The following is a 6,568-nucleotide window of genomic DNA, read 5'->3' as shown; positions in this document are numbered from 1 at the left end:
AGAATACGCCAGGATCACGGGGAGCGGGGAGAGTGATGTAGGTCGTCGAAGTGGCAGCAGGTGTCGGAGCCGGTGGAGTCGGGTTGTCGTCGCCGGGAGCCATGAAGGAAGGCTCGACGTACCGTCCACTGCGAAGCTCCGTGACGAGGTACAGGGAACGTCCACCTCCACCAGATATGTTACGTAGGAAGACGCAGACGAAAAGCTATGTACAAGTATATTTAAAAGAAAATACGCTGCGCTTGGCCAAGAGGCAACAGCCCGCGCTAGCTTTTAATCGTCGTCGTCGTCTTCACACTGCTCGCCTTTTACTGATCGCACATATTGTTCCGTAGCAATATTCTGCCTCTTTATGGCACTTATTCGCAACTTTTTTACTGTGTTATACCAGTGTTTTAAATCCGACCAAAACTGTGCTATAATGCAGCAAAGAGATTACGGTCTAGTGGCGTAAATGTGCATGTTAATAAGAGGGCAAATCCTCTTGACGTTGGCTGAAAGTTGTTTGAACTCTGGCAGCCTTCCGAAATATAATTTTTTGAAGTTACTGCTCATTGGGTTAGACTGGTGCACTGTGTCATGTGAGCTACCGCAACGAGATGGCGCAACGTACACGGTCATGTGAGATGCGGAACAACGCCTCTGGGAGAGCGGACCAGACCGTGTAAGCCATAGAGTTAGTAGAACAACTCTAGAGGAAAAGCTGGGCCGGAAAAGTGGGAACCTCTAGGGCGCCGCCCTGTTGCTACTGGTCAATGTGGCCAGCGCAATTACTATTGAAAGAGCTGAAAACAAATACAGGTCACCTTATGCTTCGTCATCTAAAAACGCATACCTGATGGCTTTATGAAGGTGGTGCGTTAATATTAAGTTTACAGAAAGCGATTGCCAAGTCCGTGACTTATGTAAATCACGATGTACGCATTCATGCAATAAAGGATGACGCGAATTTCGGTTTCGTATCTGTTTTTTGGATGCGTAGTATTTTCGTACAGTTTAGGATTCTATGGTTTAGGTTTGACATGCGATCGCGCGTCGACATCGGACGCTATGGCACACTCGTGCCTTATGTGCCACCGAAGCCCCGAAGTGCTCTGGCATATACCTTCACATGTAAGTAAACGAATGCATCTCCTTGTTGAGAATGTATCGCGCGAGTAGGCAGCTCTTGTGGTCGTTTGAGAAGCGTCACAATAGAGCATTTCTCTACATGCGGAGCGCTGTTTTTATTTGCAGGTTTCCCTTCAGTAGGAAATTGCTGGACAGGCGGACAAGCGCACCGGAATTGTACTGGCGAAGCCACAAGCAACTCAAAGAATCTGTTTAATTGTTGCACTTTGAACAATCATGCTTCTACAAAGGCCACAGCAGAAAAACAGCCTGATGCCGAGTATTTCTGCGCCACGAAGTAATCAAGAGGCGAGTGCCTAATGCGGACGAAATCGAGTGCATCGAGACTTAGAACGACAGAAAGCTGAGCTAGTTGGTAAGGATTCATTATGCAAAACAGAGGTGAGGCGCCCAGACAGGACACAAGAGTAGGGAAGTGGGCGGCGCTCGTGTTGTTTGCTTGTAAATACTCTACTCTTGTGTCCTGTCTGCACGCCTCACCTCCGTTTTGCATAACGAGTGCATCAACCCTTATTAATAGCGTAGGCGTTTTATTAATTGTGCAATATTTTAAACACTTCCTTGCATGCCATTTCATGTGGCATATCTTTTCTGGTCACAAATGTGTGCAGCGAATCTATTTGCATGATCGACTCCGGGCCTGTGGGACCGTTCACTTGCACTTGATGCTGAGTCTTTTACATGTATCCATAAACTGCAGATATGCACATCAGATCCCTGCAAGCATTTTCAAAATTCAATTATTTTAGACAACAGGCACATATGCAATACTGACATAATCTCAAATACCACTAAGCAGCTGGGACACATTTTTGTTGATCATACTCGCAGGTAAAATAAGTAGATCATCTGGACAGCTCCAGCACATTTTCCTGAAATCAGTGTGTACAAGGGGTATGCAAAAATAATTTTTTATCGCGCACCGATTATTTTTTTGTATAAGCAAGAGAACCCACCATGTTAGTGTAACGTATCATGTACATCACACTAATATGTGCTTTAATTTACCAAGTGAGATGAGTTACTTTTATGGCTCGTTCAGTCATATCACACTGCAAGCTGCATTCATCAATCTTCAATTGGATTTTGCAAATGTTTAATGAAACATGTTTCCCTTTTATGCAGATATGCAATGGCAAGCCCTTCCGTGTGTTCCAAATGTAAAATTTAAGCTCTAAATTAAAGAAGACAGTATCAGAAGCCCAAGGTACAGAAATTATGAGAAGTGTCGAATGATTTTAAGGAAAGAGTCGTATTTGAAAATGCAAGACTCTTCAGTGGAGGTCAAGCAAGTCAATGTAGGTAGAATACTCTGCAAAATTATGCGAGTGAGGGGATATCAAACAATGGGTCAGGAAATGCGTTGTTTTTCTTCAAAACAAAAGCTGATTGCCATTACATAAGTCACTTTAGCATCATGAGACTGCTGCTTGATAAATTCAGAAATAAACCAAAAAACAAGACACGCAAAAATAAAAAACAAAATAATGATGCTCTCTCCACACTGGGATAAATAAAAACAAACAGATCACATCTAATGTGGACATATCAGACGCCTTGTGAAACACTAAAGGAAAAATTCAGTTTCGAGCTATGGCACTTGCCACATAGATGTGAGGGGCCTTGCACTAATAGTGATAGTTACCACTGCATTAAGAAATTGAAAGCATTTATGCAGACAAGGATGATACTTTATATGTTTGGCTACCACTTCAAATGCCTCCACTAAGTGTTACAATGCTGCATGCAGCCATACTAAGGATCTCGCAGCAACACCTGCAGGTAAAAAGCAAAAAGCAGTCAAAGTGCTGGTGTGTACTGGACACTATGTTTGAAAACTTTTAGGCAAGAGGAGTGCAAGAAGCAGACATAACAACTGCATTTATTTCCATAATTCCCCATTTGAATGGCCTTTTCTTTTTGCTTAGACAATGCCTACGCCTAGCCACAGCAGCTCCCTCATACAGACTCCGCAAGCCAAGAGGCCGTGGAGGCAAATGCAGGTAAGAGGCAAGAAGCAATAGCACTGGTATCGACATTCATCTAATTTCTTTCTTTTTCTTTTATTTAGGCAGCCAGCACACCCCGAACAGCCACCTTGACTGCGGGTGTGTAACCCTAGTCACCAAGGAAACATTTGAGGGAAAGCGACAGGCAATGTGAACAGCCACTTCTCCATGTAAACGATACTCTTTCTCTCGGATGACTCCTACGCCTCGCCACGCCAGCACACTTGTGCACAAAGATGCCACGGAGGCACGTGCAGGTCAGAGGCAAGAAGCAGTGGCACTGGTGTCGACATTCGCCCAATTTCTTTTTCTTACACTGAGGCAGCCAGCACACCTCGAACAGCCACCTTAACTGCGGGTGTGTTAGTAGATTCCTGTTGTACATATGCTCATAATAAACTTCAGTAAACTTGAACTTGATAATAAACTTGAAGGCAAATGGGACATTGATGCATTGTTTTTTTGAACATTTATTGTACACATACAATATATGTTATACTTTGCAGTGCTACAGAGCGTATTTTGAAGCTTCCCCCTATATTTTGCACCTTTAATTACGTGTGTGTTGTGTGGCCCTCAATGCAGTTCATGTTGTAGCAGCTGCTTTGTCTGTGTATCGCACATTGGCTTAAGCTCGTGATATCCACATACTTCTCTCACACATACAAAATGAAGTTCTATGTAGTCCTCAGTGTTGCAACAAAAAATGAAAGTAAGCAATCCGATTGTGGAGTTGTGTTCATTACAGTGATTCCTATGACAGTTACTGACAAGTTGACAACTTGAACTGGTCAATCCGTCCATAGCCTCCTCTATTTTTCAAAAATAAAGGAGGCTATGATCCGTCATGGCAAGGAATTGTATGTATACATAAAAAGAAAGGGGGATATGTGTGTGTGTTTGTAGTGGGGGGTATAGGATTAGGGCGGTACGAAAAAATGTACCAACACCGTCCTCTAGACCCATTCCGTTAAGGTACCGCAACAAAGCGTATTATGCATAAAGTTCATACAACCAACTCTGATACTACTCCACACGCCAGGCGACGCGAGCTACATTTGCCATGACGCATTCGCGACTGCACCGGATGCCCTCCATATTATTTTCTTTAATCGTGTTCACTGCTCCGAGGCAAAAGAAAGATCATGGGCGCAGGTGCCTTTAAAGTATCTCGACCTTGCGAGGCACTGCTGAGCGTGCCAGGGGAGCTGTCCGTGCGAACACTCCCTGGCACACACCTGCCTCGGCGGCCCCAACCTACGTACAGTTCTGCTTAGAGCTTTGATCCCCCCACTGTCCCTTGGGTGCCCTGGAGTTCCTGCGCCGCCTGCTTTATTATAATCTCAGGTGCTCTCCTGAGACTTCCGTTTGTCGGTTACATGCGCCCTACAGCTGGATCAGTACTTATAATAATAAATAAACCCGATCTATCGTCGCGACGATTGATCGCGAAAGCGGCTTTTGCAACATACCGCGTCCGTGCGAAGAGGATTACGGAACGCCAACGAGGAATCTGACCACAGCTTCAAGCTCGTAACCTCGTCGAGTGACACTCCTGCAACTGGCGTGACCGCTGAAAACCGCATACCGCCGGAAACTTCAACAGGACCATCCCTCGGTTGCATAACTGCCACCTGTACGGTCAACATGGACCACACCCACACCGTCCCGCAACATAGAATAAAGAACGAACTTATAAAGCCCAAACACACGGCTGCAAGCACACATCACGACACTACAAGCGAGACGCCATGCTGCTACGCTGCTACCATGCTGCTACGGTTGCCGGATTAAAACTGACTACTGCCACCAAGTCTGGCAAGCGTCTCAGGAGCTGGCAACCTCGGCGCGTAGCAACATGGCGGCGCTCTTGCGGTTCCCGATTTCAATGCATGGGCCCTATGGGTAGCTTGTCCTCTAGAGTCAGTATAGTAACTCTATGGTGTAAGCCAAGCCGGAATGTAGCCGTGCGTGTTTTGCATACGTAACGCAGTAAACAGTTCCCAGTTAACAATTATGTTTTGTTAATCACGTATGCTCGTCAGCCTACCACCACATGGAGGCAGCGGTGGGATACTCGACAACGCTGTGAGAAATTAACTACGCAAGTAGAAGTCTACGCCTGTAGCGCAGTGCTGTGAATACGAAAATTTGCTACCCATGGCTTCGCCTACAGTGTCCACAGCCCAGCACGCAGCTGCTCAACCCGTTCGTCGTCGAACTGCCGGAAAAACTTTATTTTCGTTGACCCGAGGAGTGGAAACGGTTGTTCACGAGATGGGAGCGCTACAGAGCTATCTCCACACTAAAGAAGCAAGACGACAAGACACAGGTGAACACACTCATTTATGCCATGGGTCGTGAAGCCGTAGACGTCCTAGCCTTGCTCAGGCTCTGCGATGCTGAGAGAGAGAGAGAGTAAAACTTTATTCAATGTAAATAAAATAAGGCACGATGGTTGGAGCCCCTATTCCAGGGCCCCACTGGCACGAGCGGCTCGCTGGGCTTGGTCCAGAAGAGCCAACTGGCTCTCCCGACCCTCGTCCGCAAGCCATGCCTCCCACTGCCTATTCATCATTAGTGGATGTTGGTGTAATATGGGACTGTCTATGTGCGGAGGCCTCCTGGGGCACTCCCATGTGATGTGTTTTAGTGTGGGTGTGTCTGTGCACCACGGGCACTCGTCAGTGAACCTCGTGGGGTGTATTCTGTGTAGGTGGTGCAGGTTGGGGTATGTATTCATCTGAATACGACGCCAGTCCTTCTCCTGTTCGCTGTTTAAATCGGAGTGAGGATGTCCAAAACGTCTCCACTCCTGCCTTTGCTGTAGGAGGGTGTCACGAGAATTCGGTGGAAGGACGTCGCTAGGCCATGCCGTTGCTCGGACGTTCAAACCTCGAGCAATACGGTCTGCCCTAGCGTTTCCTGCCAGTCGCTCGTGTGCCGGACACCAGACGATAGTGTGGTGCCCCTCTAGTTGAGGGCCTAAAATTTTGATTATTGATTTGGGTGCCGTTCCTTGTAAAAACAGGCGGCAAGCCGCTTGTGAGTCGGATAATATGACAGCCGAATTGGTTTGGCGCTCGGCTTCCTGAATGGCCAAGGCGATGGCTGCAGCCTCTGCCACGCATGCCGAGGAGGTTTTGAAGGATGCCGTCGTTATGTTGTTGTTGCATGTAGAGACTATGCTGAAAGTGTCTGAGCTGGCTCGACTGGCATCCGTATAATACACCCCCGGTCCCATGCCTAAACGTTTGTGAAGGGTCTTTGCCCTTGCTCTGCGTCGTCCGGGATGGTACTTGGGGTGCATGTTTTTGGGAATTGGGGCCACCGCGATGCGCGATCGAACATTGCGGTCTATCTGTGCCATTTCCTCTCCGCAATACTGGGGTCTCAGGGGAAAGCCTAACCTCGCCAATACTTCTCTG

The 6,568-nt window shown here is 47.0% G+C and overlaps 2 long non-coding RNA genes across 2 annotated transcripts; one reads left to right on the top strand and one right to left on the bottom strand.

The window, feature by feature from the left end:
• The first annotated feature begins 951 nt into the window (after positions 1-951).
• On the top strand, positions 952-3,584 carry LOC126533997 (uncharacterized). The gene is made up of 3 exons (XR_007600173.3): positions 952-1,113; positions 1,237-3,134; positions 3,203-3,584. It is a non-coding gene; the product is annotated as an uncharacterized lncRNA (long non-coding RNA).
• LOC129385423 (uncharacterized) lies at positions 1,308-4,868 on the bottom strand. The gene is made up of 2 exons (XR_008612957.2): positions 4,613-4,868; positions 1,308-1,848 (listed from the first exon to the last, which is right to left on the bottom strand). It is a non-coding gene; the product is annotated as an uncharacterized lncRNA (long non-coding RNA).
• Positions 4,869-6,568: the final 1,700 nt, after the last annotated feature.

This window comes from Dermacentor andersoni, chromosome 7 (assembly GCF_023375885.2).
Source record: "Dermacentor andersoni chromosome 7, qqDerAnde1_hic_scaffold, whole genome shotgun sequence".
Classification (NCBI taxonomy): domain Eukaryota; kingdom Metazoa; phylum Arthropoda; class Arachnida; order Ixodida; family Ixodidae; genus Dermacentor; species Dermacentor andersoni.
Note: the sequence above shows the minus strand (reverse complement) of the source record. Positions and strands in the feature narration are given on the sequence as shown.